We start from the raw sequence: 12,681 nt of genomic DNA, 5'->3' as shown, positions 1-12,681 counted from the left end.
AGGAAAGGGGGGACTACTGTATCAGTGAAAACTTTCACAGTGATAGAGCTTTCCTCTTAGGAAATAAGAGTGCTAAACTGGATTTAGGAAGAGACATGGCTATTTAGACCAGTGGTTCTCAACCTTCTGGCCCATTAAATACAGTTCCTCATGTTGTGACCCAACCATAAAATTATTTTTGTTACTACTTCATAACTGTAATGTTGCTACTGTTATGAATCGTAATGTAACTATCTGTATGCAGGATGGTCTTAGATGACCCCTGTGAAAGGGTCGTTTGACCGCCAAAGGGGTTGTGACCCACAGGTTGAGAACCACTGATTTAGAGATGTGATAAAGGTAGTGTCACAAATTAGTGGGGAAAAGATGGATAATGGTGCTCAGAAATTGGCTTATTATATGGACAAAAAGTTGGATCCCCATTTCAAACCATATAAAAAAACCACAAATACTACAGCAATTAAAGACCTAAATGAAAGGTAAAATCCTAAAGCAAATTAGAAAAAAATAGAGAATATCTTTGTGACCTTGGGGTGAGGATATGTTAAGATCCTCAAAACACAATCCATGAGATCTGATAGCTTTGAATACTTCATAATTAAAAGATTTTTAGTTAACAAAGCATCCTATAGGCAAGGCTACAGATGGGTAGAGTTTAGAAGAAAATATTTGCAGTGTCTAAACTGATAAGGGATTGTATTATATAGGGATTGAATATAGAAATAACTACTGCAAATTGGGAAGAAAAACAAAAATGTGCAGGGAATTTGAATAGGTAAAATCTTAAAGGGAAAACCAGAATAGCCAATAAGTATGTTACCTCATCGAGAAATGCAAATGAAAACATGAATGAGTTTCCATTAGTTTGGCCAAAACAAACAAGAGTCTGAACTTATGGGGAATGAAAACTTATGGGAGTTTCAACTGGTTCATCCATTCTGGAGAACAAACGGGCAATACTTAATTGAACTAAATAATATCTGGATGCAGTATTGACTAGTTTTTAAGAATGTATGTTGGCACTATACTGCCTGAGTTTGTAAGTGTGTGACCTTGATAAGTCAATTTCTCTGTGCCTTAGTTTCTTCATCTGTGAAATGGAGATAATAGTAATAGTAATTAACTCAGGTTTATTGTGAGCTGAGAACAGTGCCTGACACATAGTACTTGTCACAGAATTGTTGGTCGTTATTGTCATTGTCTTCCTTATCAAGTTCATAGCCATCTTCCATGATGGCCCCCAATGGTCCCTGATTCAAGTATTCAAGCCCTGTGTTGTACCCTCCCACCACAGAGGTGTGTAATGATAGGATGTGTGGGAAGTGTGTGACTTCTGAGTCTAAGTTATAAAAGGCAGAAACATCTGCCTTGAGGACACTCAAGCAGCCCTTTGGAGAGGCCCATGTAGAAGAGAACTGAGACTCTCACCAATTGGGACCACCAAGTTACCAACCATTTAAGTGAACTTTGGAATTGGATCTTCTAGCTTCATTCAAGCCTTAAAAAAAAAAAAAAAAGAAAGAAAAGAAAAGAAAAAAATAAGAGCCCTGCCGTGTGTGGCTCAGTTGGTTGAGCATCATCCAGTACACCAAAATGTCACCAGTTCGATTTCTGGTCAGGACACATACCCATGTAGTGGTTCAATCTCATTAGGGTGTGTGCAGGAGGCAACCCATAGATGTTTCTCTCTCATATCAATGTTTCTGTCTTCCTCTCCCTCTCCCTGTCTCTCTAAAAAAGTCAATAAAAACAAAAGAAAAAAAAGATGTGTGAGACCCTGATTAGCAGTGTGACCACAGCCTCATGAGATATCCTGAGCCAGAATCACCCAGCTCTAAATTCTTAATCCAAAGAAACTGTGAGATTATATGTGTTTATTATTTTATTAAAAACAGCTTTATTGAGATACTAGAGGCCTGGTGCACAAATTCGTGCATGGGTGGGGTACCTTGGCCTGGCCTATTTGGGGGCCGGCCCCGGGGGGGCAGGAGGGACCCCAGGGGGTTGGCCAGCTGGGGGAGGGGCTGTGGGCAGTTGGAGCCGGCCCCACCCCTGATAGGTGGGGAGCGGGGCGGGGGGGGATTGGGGGCAGGGCAAGCCAGGGGAAGGAGCCACAGGCAGGGCTGGCCAGGGGGAGGGTCCGCAGGAGGTTAGGGGGGCCGATCAGGGCCAGATCGGGCTGGTTGGCCACCACAGTGCATGTCATAGTGACCAGTCATTCCACCGTTCGGTTGCTGGGCTTTTATATATATAGATAATTCATATACTAAACAGTTTTCCCACTTAAAGTGTATAGTTCAGTGGTTTTGAGGTATCACAGAGTTGTGCAACCATCACCACATTTAATTTTAAAACATTTTGATTATCCTATGGATACAAGAAACTATCCATTAGTGGTTACTCCACCTGTCACCATCTTCCCTAGTCCTAGGTAACTACTAATTTACTCTGTCTATATAGGTTTACCTGATCTGGACATTTCATATACTATGTGAATGTGATTATCATATAATATGTAGCCTTTGTGTCTGGCTCCTTTCACTTAGCATAATGTTTTCAAGATCCATCCATGTAGTAGTATGTATCAGTACTTCATTCCTTTTTATAGCTGAATAATATTCCCTTATGTGGATATTACACATTTTGTTCATGTATCAGTTGATGGACATTTGAATGGGTTCCACTTTTTGCCTATTGTGAATAATGCTGCTAGGAATATTTTTGGACAAGTTTTTGTATGGTCATATGTTTTCATTTTGCTTGGAGTAGAATTATTGCTGGGTTATATGGTAACTCTATGTTTAGCTTTATGAAGAACTACTAAACTTCCAAACCAGTGTATGAGAATTCCAATTTCTTCACATCCTTGCTAATATTTGCTATTATCTCTTATTGATTACTAGAGGCCCAGTTCACGACATTTGTCCACTGGGGGTGGGGAGGTGTCTCTCAGCCCTTCCTGCGCCCTCTCACAGTCTGGGACCCCTTGGGGGATGTCCTTAGTACTCCGTGGAGGCGGGGGAGGCTTCTGCCATCGCCATTGCATTTGCCAGCCGTGAGCCTGGCTTCTGGCTGAGCAGTGCTCCCCCTGTGGGAGTGCACTGACCACCAGGGGGCAGCTCCTGCATTGAGTGTCTGCCCCCTGGTGGTCAGTGTGCATCATAGTGACCGGTTGTTCCGCCATTCAGTCGATTTGCATATTAGGGTTTTATTATATAGGATAGCCATCTAGTGAGTGTGAAATGGTGTTTCATTGTGGGTTTCTTCTTCTTACAGTAGTCTTTTTAACATTTCTTGCAATGCTGGTTTGGTGGTGATACACTCTTTTAGTTTTTGTTTTGTTTTTTTTTTGTCTGGGAAACTATTTCACAATCTATTTTGAATGATAGCCTTGCTGGATATAGTAATCTTGGTTTCAGATCCTTGCTTTTATTACCTTGAATACTTCATTCCATTCCCTTCTGGCCTGTAGAGTTTCTGATGAGAAATCAGCTGAGAGCCTTATGGAAGCTCTTTTATAGGTAACAAACTGCTTTTCTCTTGCTGCCTTTAAGATTCTCTCATTGTCTTTCATTTTTGGCATTTTAATTATGATGTGTATGGGCGTGGGCCTGTTTGGGTTCTTGCTTGGGACTATCTATGACTCCTGAACTTGTGTGACATTTTCCTTCATCAGGTTAGGGAAGTTTTCTGCCATTATTTCTTCAAACAGGTTCTCTCTGCCTTGCTCACTATCTTCTCCTTCTGGCACTTTTATGATGTGGATATTATTACATTTCATGCTTTCCCACAGCTCCTGTCCTCCTGCCAGATGTTATGTGGGCACCTTTCTCAGTTCTGGTGCTCTGGGCTGGGGAGTCCAGCTAATTTTTTTTTTTTTGATTCTTTGATTTTTTAATACCCTGTCTTCTAATTTGCTGACCTGATCCTCAGCTTCCTCTAATCTGCTATATATTCTTTATTTCTGCTGTCATTCTTCATTTCCGAGTAGTCATTTTCAGAGTTTCTATATCTTTTATCATGCTGTTGAGCATCCTTATAATCATTACTCTGAATTCTATATCTGGTAAATTGTTTATCTCCATTTCATTTGGCTCTTCTTCTGGAGAATTCTCTTGTTCTTTTATTCGGGGCTTGTTGTTTTTTTTTCTTCCCTTCCCCATTTTGGCTGCCTGTTTGGGTTTGTTTTTATGCATTAGGTAGATCTGCTACAACCCCCAGTCTTTTGGAGGGTCTCTGGTGCAGGCCAATGTCAGACACTGTTTGTGACTGGCCCCAAGTACCCTGGTTGCAGCTATCAGTGCTCCACACCTTGTGGCTCCCTCTGCTGGGGCTGGGTGCCTTTGGAAAGGACCAAGATGTGCACCAAGGTCTGCTTTCCTAGTCTCCAGTCCAGAAGCAGATCAGGAAAGGACTCAAAGCACCAGAGATCCACCTCTGCCAGCAGGCTGATTGTTATTCTCAGTCTCTTAATGAGCCGCAGGCTGTAGACCACAGCAGGGAGTAAACTCCACAGGGTGGTGCCAGAGGTTTTCCAATGGGTGGGACAATTGCTTCCTCCCAGGCACAAGCTGCCTGGATGGGAAAGGTCTGCCTGAGAAAGATGTCCCCTGCAGTATGGGAGAATGACTCAGCACAGGGACCCAGGTCTCTGCCCTCCAAGCTCTATCCCCTGATCCCCCAACCCTGGATTCTTCTCACACCTCTAGTCTGTTAGGTTAGGTGGCTCAGGAGGCGGCATAGGAAATAAAGAGAGTTGAGTCAATCAGAAAAGAAAGAAAGGAAAGTTTTTATTCTGCGTCCCCAGGCGACCCATGGACCCCAAAGACAGGGCCAGTGGATTCGCGCCCACAGGGAGGGGGGCTTTGTTTTATACTACGGTTGGGTGAGGTGCGGGGACATGAACTGAGGAAGTTTCCGCCACAGGGGGTCGGCAGGGTATTCAGGAAGGAGTCAATATCTGTGTGGGGGTCGTGTGGATTCAGGGAGAAGCTGGTATCTGTGTCTGGCATGCTGATCTGTCAGAAATTCCAGTGGGGGTGGTCCATTATCTCATCACACATCTACGTGTATCTGATCCTGGGCTCTCCAACCTAACATCCTGGCCTTTTGGTGATAGGGGACGCTGACTCGTTCTGACTGCTTCCAGCTGACCATGAACGACAAAGGGGGGGTTTAAAGGCCAGGGTCAGGCAGAGGCAGGTCAGAGGGGAGCCGAGTGTAGGGATGAAGCAGGAGCTGATTCACAGTCACCCGTGACATCTCCGCGATCCGGGAGCGGATGAACTTGAGGAGGCAGGGGGCTAGGAGAAAAGACACAGATGAGAATCAGGGGCCCTATCATGGGTAGGACCCAGGTAGCTAAGGGGCTTTGGAATCAGCCGAAAGGAGAGTTGTCCTGGGAGTGTCTTGCATGTAGTTCTTCACTCAGCTTAGTCAGGGTCTGTACGTTTTGCCCCACTACTCCGGACTCGTTGATGTAGTAGCAGCATTCTTCCTGAAGGAATATGCAGGTTCCTCCTCTTTCTGCAGTCAGAAGGTCTAAGGTGCGCCGGTTCTGTAGGGCTACTTGGGCTATTGATGTTATCTGTCGTTGTAGGGAGGCTAAAGAGGCAGTAGTGGACTCCAGGGCTAACTGAATCTTGTCATTAAAGTCCTGAGCAGTGACCAGACTGTTCCCGAGGGCCCCCTGGTGAGGCCTATCGAGGTAGTGTTACTCACCCCTAACAGGACAGGGAGGAAGGCGGCCTGGCGGGCCTGGGGGTGGGATGGAGGGAGCAGCCAGGCGAGCTCCGACTCTCCATACAAGGTTAGTTGGGGAACTACTGTGACCACGAAGCAAGGCCTGGGGTCAGAGGAGTTCATGCAGTTGAAGGTACCCGGGCTACCCTTGGTGAGACTGGCTGCGGTGTGGTATTGGGTACAGTTTCAAGTGACTCGTCCCCCAGTTACTGGATTACTGGTCTGGTAGCATATCCGTGGGGGCAGGGTGGGCTCTGGAGTTTCGGGAGGCATCACGGACCTTGAACCTCCACACATAAGCGGGTGGGGGTTGATGTAGGTTGCTCAGGGCCGGGAGGAGAAGGAGGAGGGGAGGGCGGCTAAGGCGGACCTTAGTGGGGCCCAACACCTCACATTTATAGAAGTCATGCTGCTCCGGGGTCCTCTTGAGTCTGGAGAGGTGATCCCATGACGGATCGCCGAACAGCTTGGCCTCGGTGGGGGTTGTAAGGATTACAGTGTGAGGTCCCGGTGTGAGGTCCCGTCCACCTAGGCTCCAAGGCTTGTGGATGTAGGTTCTTAAGGAGGACCGAGTCACCAGGGTGAAGGGCTGGTCCTTGGGAGTCCTGGTCAGTTGGTTCTGGCTTGGGCAGAAACCTGTCAGCGTGTTCTCGGAGCAATTGCCTGGGTAAGATATGGAAGATAAGTACCCAGGGGAGGGGGACCAGTCAGGAGACGGTGGTTGAGCAAGAAGGGTCAAAAGGGCTCAAGAAGGTGGGCTCCTTGGTGTAGCCTGGATTCTGGTCAGAGCCATGGTCAGGAGGTTCAGCCAGGAGCTGCGAATTTCTAGAGAGAGTTTAGTTAGATGGTCCAATATGTTGGAATTGAGTGGCTATGATGAGGGTTCAAGCCAGTGACAGACAAATCCAGCAGGATGTAGAGGAGGAGGGATTGATGTTAGAGAGTAGATGGAAAGTTGTGTTGATGAGTGTGGGCATACGAGTAGGTCCAGGGTTCGTAAATAGAGAGTGACACTAGAGGATTTCCCATCTCAGACAGTAGAATTGATGACTCCCTCATTATTCCATGTCTGTTTCACCTGAAAATATTAAAAACCTGAACTTTTTCTGGAGTAAAAATTGGAGGGTCCCTTGCCAGGTAAGGGCCTGTGAGGAATGATGGGTCATCAGGTCCTGGATGGTGTCGCCGAATCTTCTTCAGGGATGGTGGGAGGCATTTAGTGAGCCTGAGAGAGGTAGGTATTGCAGTGAAAGTGGGAGGGAATGTTAGAATGCGCTCTTATCCAAGGGAAAAGAGAAAGGGACGGAGCAGTGGAAGCCAGGGACCTGGATATGAGGTTGGAGAAAAGACGGGGGGAGGGAGGGAGCAGGTCGTGCAGCCTGTTCCCAGGCCTCTAGCCGCTTGGATTTTAAAACTGCTGCATTTTTCCTAGAGATAATGATCTCAGTTTCTGATAATAGGACTGTTGAATAAACCTGTACATTCAAGGACGTTTCCTTTGGGAAGGGTGGAGGGGATGGGGCGAGAAGGCGCCGAGGTCAGAGCAGTTTTCAGAGCATTAAAGGGATGAGGATGTTGGCCTTGGGATCTATGGGCTCAGTGAGGGGGGGTGGGTTCCTTCGCCATGTCATGTCATACAGGAGGTTTGCAAGAAGACTACAGTTGTGAACCCAGAGGCAAGAGTACCCAGTGAGCCTGAAGAAGGAGAATATTTCTTGTTCAGAGGAGGGGACAGTCGTGGAGGAGATAAGGAGATAAGGCGTTCACAGCGAGACTGAGGTAGGCGACTGTGGTCTGGGACAACAGGGCCCCATAATGGGATGCATGGCAGTGAGGAATCGGCATCCCTGTGAAGGGAGGGGGCCAGGAGTGGAAGGAGCAGGGAGGCTGAAGGGACCCGAGTGAGCCACAGAGTGGCCGCTAGGATGATGAGGATATCTCGTCCTAACAGGGGCACAGGGCATGAAAACATGACTAAGAACAAATGGGTTATAGGGCTATCATCAAGGAGGCAGGGAAGGGGTCCGGTGGCCAATGGGCAGGTGGATTTGCTGTCAATACCCATGACGGAGATCTTGGAAGGAAAAAGGGGCCCTTAAAAGGAGGGCAGGACAGAGAAGGCAGCCCCTGTGTCGATCAGGAAGGAGACCTGTTGCACCCGTTACCTTCATTGTGACCTGGGCTCGGCGAGGGTGATTGGGGTCGAGTCGGGGCTTCAGCCAGTCCCAGCATGGCCAGCGGCCGGTCATGACCTGGAAGGGCGGCCCCTCCATGCTGGGGCGCAGAGGGCCCACCACTTTTCCAGGGGCAGTCACTCTTCCAGTGGCCGCTTAGGCCTCATGCCGGGCAGGGCTTGGTTGGAACCCAGGGCCGGGGGCACTGCTTTGCCCAGTGGCCTTCATTTCTGCATTTGAAGCATTCTCCAGGCGGCGTTCCTTTCATTGCACCCCCACCACACACAGCCCCCTTGGGGCCATGGTGGCTGCCGTCGACCACAGGGCCACAACCAAGGCATGAGTTTGCAGGTCTACCTTCTGTTGAAGGCAGGCCCCCTGATTTGATTCTGCCTGCTCCTCACAGGCATTAACCTTAAAGGCCGTGTTCAGTCGATCTCGGACTGGGGTCTGAGGGCTATTAAGGACCTTAAAGTTCAGATTAAAAAGGTTTATGAAAGTTTATGGTAAAGGTGGTCAGGTCTGTGCAAAAGGACCTGAGATGCCTCTCAATCTGTGAGGCTGGATGTAGAGAGTGGGGGCATAGATTCAGACTATGCCCTCAGTCCCTGCTGCCTCCCTCAGGGGTAGAATGGGCACAGAAATAGAAGAGGCTGTTTTGGAGCTAATGTTCTCAGGATTTGGGCTCTCAGGGATAGGGGAGAAGGCGGCTGCTGGTTAAGAGGGTCTGAAGAGAAAGTGCTGAGGTGTTTTTTCAATTTGAGGAAGGTCAGAGTGAGAGAGAATGGCTACCTGGATAAAATCCTTCCCAGCTGCAACCTCTCGCAAAGGGAACTGGCCGGCCACCTGTGGATTAAATTGCTGGCAGTCATGGGGGTGGAGATTCGGCTGAGCGCAAAGAGGAAGGTGGGCGGTTAGAATGAACATGAGCGCACAGGGGGAACACCGCAACCTCCCGGGGGCGGGGCAGAGGGGAGGAGGGACAGAAGGAAGGTGGGACCCGTGGATGCGTGTGTACCGACTGGGGAAGCAGTCAGGGGTGGGGGCGGGGTTGTCGTCCTGCGACTTGAGTTTCTAGCTCCCGCAGTGGCTGCAGTGGTAGCGGCAGCTGTGGCAGCTGCAGTGGCCGCAGACGGGTGGAAGAGGGGAGGCGGGATCAGCAGGTAATGGCGGAAGACGGGAGGCGGGATCAGTAGGTAATGGCGGAGAAGGCGTGGCTGGAGGAGGGCCTGGCAGGGAGGGAGGAGGAGAGGGTGTGGACGGACAGGGGCATGAGGCCGGTGGGAGAATGGGCGGCTTTTGCCTGGGGAGTTCATGGTGGTCTCTGGTGGAGGGGGGGGGGCTGGGAGGACGCGGGGACAATGGCGGTGCTGTTGGCGCCCCCAACACACAGCACATGAACCCAACCCCACACACACCACACACGCAGCGCAGCCACAGCCCAGGGGGAGGAGGGAGGACGGGGCGAAGAGAGGAGGTGGAAGGAACTTTGGGTGAGGGGGACGGGGACGCAGACGGGGTGGAGAGAGAGAAAGAGAGACTTGGGCACATTTCCCGGTTCGCTGGCAGAAATTACTGAGATCGGTACGGACGGTAAAGTCAAGGTCCCATTTTCATACTGAGGCCATGCTACGTTACAGAAATAGGATGCAGGTCCAGGGCAGGCCCAGTGTTTAGCCAGGTGGGCGAGCAGGCACCCTAGAGGTGTGCTCGGATCAATTTTGGAATTTGGATGCCCCGTGCTCAATGCCCGTGGCCTGTAGTGGGGCGAAAGGCTGGTGTCCCAGTGGTTTAACCCCGCTACGGACGGACGGAGGGACTGGGGGGGGGGGGGGGGGGACTAGAGACGTCTCTGCTACCTCTCCGAGGTTCGGAGGAACCTTCCTGGAAGGGTCCGGAAAGGCTATCTCTGATGCGGCCGTGTTTTACGGACAGAAACGCCGGTGGGTGGGCAGCCACGAGGAACGGGCATGGGGGCGGGGCAGGACTCACCGCTGATGTTGCCAAACTGGGAAAGGGCTGCCGAGATGAAGAAACGAGGTCCTGATGGGTCCTGGGCCACGAGGAGGGAGAGGCGGGCACCCCGAGCTGTGGAGGGACGGCCAAATGGGGTGCTCGCGCCACCCAGCTTTCAAGGCACCAAATGTTAGGTTAGGTGGCTCAGGAGGTGGCGTAGGAAATAAACAGAGTTGAGTCAATCAGAAAAGAAAGAAAGGAAAGGTTTTATTCTGCATCCCCGGGCGACCCACAGACCCCAAAGACAGGGCGGGGGGCTTTGTTTTATACTGCGGTTGGGTGAGGGGCGGGGACATGAACTGAGGAAGTTTCCGCCACAGGGGGTTGGCAGGGTATTCAGGAAGGAGTCAGTATCTGTGTGGGGGTCGTGTGGATTCAGGGAGAAGCTGGTATCTGTGTCTGGCACGCTGATCTGTCAGAAATTCCAGGGGGAGGGGGGGTCGGTCCATTATCTCATCACACGTCTGCATGTATTGAAAGGGCGAGGACTACACCCTCCATCTTGCCCCAGGGTAAGGGCTACGCCCTCCATCTTACCCTGGATCCTCCATTTTTGGGCAGCCATGTGCTCGGCAAGGCTTCTTCCTGGAAGCCCAAGCCTCTGCTAGCCACACCCAGGACTTCCTTAAACTAACCAATGACAATCAGGGGAAGTGCGCACCAAAGATATGACCACATCCTGTGTAACAAGACACCAACTTGCGCCTAGCCAATCGGCAGGGCCCACAGTCCTTTCTCCTCCCCTTACTCCAACCCCCTATGAAACCCCTCTTCTCACAGGGCTAGCTCTCTCTCTGCCACTTGCTGCTGCGTCAGTAAGGAGGGTAGGGAAGCCAAGCCCGGGCTTGAATAAAGACTCTTATGCTTTTGCATTGGACACGGCTGGCTCCCTGGTGTGGTTTCTTGGGGATCCTGAAATCTGGGCATAACAGTATCCGATCCTGAGCTCTCTCCAACCTAACATAGTCCATTCTGCCTTCCCTCTGCTGGAGCCCAAAGCTGCACATGAAATGTGCATTGGCCCACTAAGAGAGTGCCTGCATTTCCAGCCACCTCTCCCTGGCAGACAGCATCCCTGCTGCTTTTCACAGCCAGATGTTACGTGGGCACCTTTCTCAGTTCTGATGCTCTGGGCTGGGGAGTCCAGCTTAGGCTTTAGACCCAGAGTTCTCAGTGGCAACCCCCCACAGCTGAGATGACCCTCCGGAACTCCACCAGTCCCCGGGGGTGCCTGGAAAGCCCTCTCACGCCTTCGCACTTCCTACCAGTCTCTATGCGGTCTCCATTTTATGTCCTTGGTTATATAAGTTTTCTCTCCAGCTAGTCTTCAGTTGGTTATTCAGGATGATTTTTCCATATTTCAGTTGTAATTCCAGTTTGGTCCTGAGGAAATGTCAGTGTAGCTTCCACTTAATCCACTGCCATCTTGGAATCACTTTTTTAAAAAAAAAAGTTTTTTATTGATTTTAGAGAGAGAGGAAGGGAGAGGGAGAGAGAGGGGTAGAACATTGATGAGAGAAAAACATGGGTCAGCTGTCTCCTGCAAGCCCCGTATTGGGGATTAAGCTTGCAACCTGGGCATGTGCCCTGACTAGAAATTGAACCGGCAACCTCTTGGGGCATGGAATGACACTCAACCAACTATGCCACACCAGCTGGGCTCCTTGTGGTAGTTTTAAAAAAATTGATTGGTTTTAGATAAAGAGAAGAAGGGAGAGAGAGAGAAACATCAATTTGTTCTTCCACTTATTTATGCATTCATTGGTTGCTTCTTGGATGTGTCCTGACTGGGGACCGAACTCACAATCTTGGTGTATCAACATGATGCTCTAACCAAATGAGCTATCCAGTCAAGGCCCTCATTGTGGGTTTTTTTTTTATTGTTTGTTTGTTTGTATTTTTGTTAATTCTCACCTGAGGATGTTTTCCCATTGATTTTTAGAGAGAGTGGAAGAGAAAGGGAAAGACAGAGAGGAACATCGAAGTGAGAGAAACACATCGATTGGTTACCTCCTGCATGCGCCCCGACCAGGGCCCAGGCTGGGGAGGAGCCTGCAACTAAGGTACGTGCCCTTGACCAGAATTGAACCTGGTACCCTTTGGTCCACAATCTGACACTCTATCCACTGAGCCAAACCAGCTAGGGCCCTCATTGAGGTTTTGATATACATTTCCCTAATGACTAATGATGCTCACTATCTTCATGTATTTTCTTTAGAGAAATGTTTATTCAAATCCTTTGCCCATTTCTTAATTGGGTTATTTGACATACACTCATTTATATTCTAAGTTACAAGTCTCATCAAATATATGATTTGTAAATATTTTCTCTCATTCTGTGGTTGTTACTGTATTAAGCTGCTGATTTGAAGTAATTTGTTTTACAGAAATAGATAACTAATGCATTAAATATGTACATATCTTATTTCAAAGCAGTTCCATCCATGCTGTAAAAAATGGTAAGATTTCATTCTTTTTTGGGGCTGAGTAATAGTCTATTGTATGTATGTACCACTGCTTTTTCATCCACTTGTCTATTGATGGGTACTTGGGTTCCTTCCATATCTTGGCTATTGTGAATAATGAGAGCAGCAGCATTTTTAAAGGAGAAGATATATATGTCTAACACACTAGACTAGGGTTTATGGGAGGGAACAGCATGGGGAACAGAAGGGAAAGGGAAACAAAGAGTGGCCTTGCCAGCCAGTGTGTCTCGGTGGTTGCGTGTTGACCTATCATGGTTTGATTC

Source organism: Myotis yumanensis, unplaced genomic scaffold (assembly GCF_028538775.1).
Source record: "Myotis yumanensis isolate MYYU_CA2020_CCGP unplaced genomic scaffold, mMyoYum1.0.hap1 SCAF_10, whole genome shotgun sequence".
Taxonomy (NCBI): domain Eukaryota; kingdom Metazoa; phylum Chordata; class Mammalia; order Chiroptera; family Vespertilionidae; genus Myotis; species Myotis yumanensis.
The sequence above is the reverse complement of the archived record's forward strand: the minus strand, read 5'-3'. Positions refer to the sequence as shown.